Raw genomic sequence first — 347 nt, 5'->3', positions numbered from 1 at the left:
ATGTTCTCATTCCCTTCAAGCATTTCACAAGAGATGCACGTTCTCCAATGAGGGTCTTTAAGGTTGTATGACTTCTTAAGGGCATGGCCTGCACTCTTAAAGCAGCAGGGTCATGAGTCCCCTCATGAGAGGCAAGGTTATCCTGCCTCTCTGGACAGTCGGGTGCAGCTTGTAGCGTGCGCCGACCACAGTCGGATCCCTGAACCGGTCACGGAAAGCATCCAGTTTGTTAAGCTAGGCCTTGCGGCCTAGGCTTTGCACATTCTGTACGAATGCTTCCCAATCTTGGAACAAAGAAGTGACGTCCTTTGCTGCTAACATGTGAAATATCGATGCCGGAAAAAGGC

Source organism: Bremia lactucae, linkage group LG11 (assembly GCF_004359215.1).
Source record: "Bremia lactucae strain SF5 linkage group LG11, whole genome shotgun sequence".
NCBI lineage: Eukaryota > Oomycota > Peronosporomycetes > Peronosporales > Peronosporaceae > Bremia > Bremia lactucae.
This window is presented reverse-complemented; position numbering follows the sequence as displayed.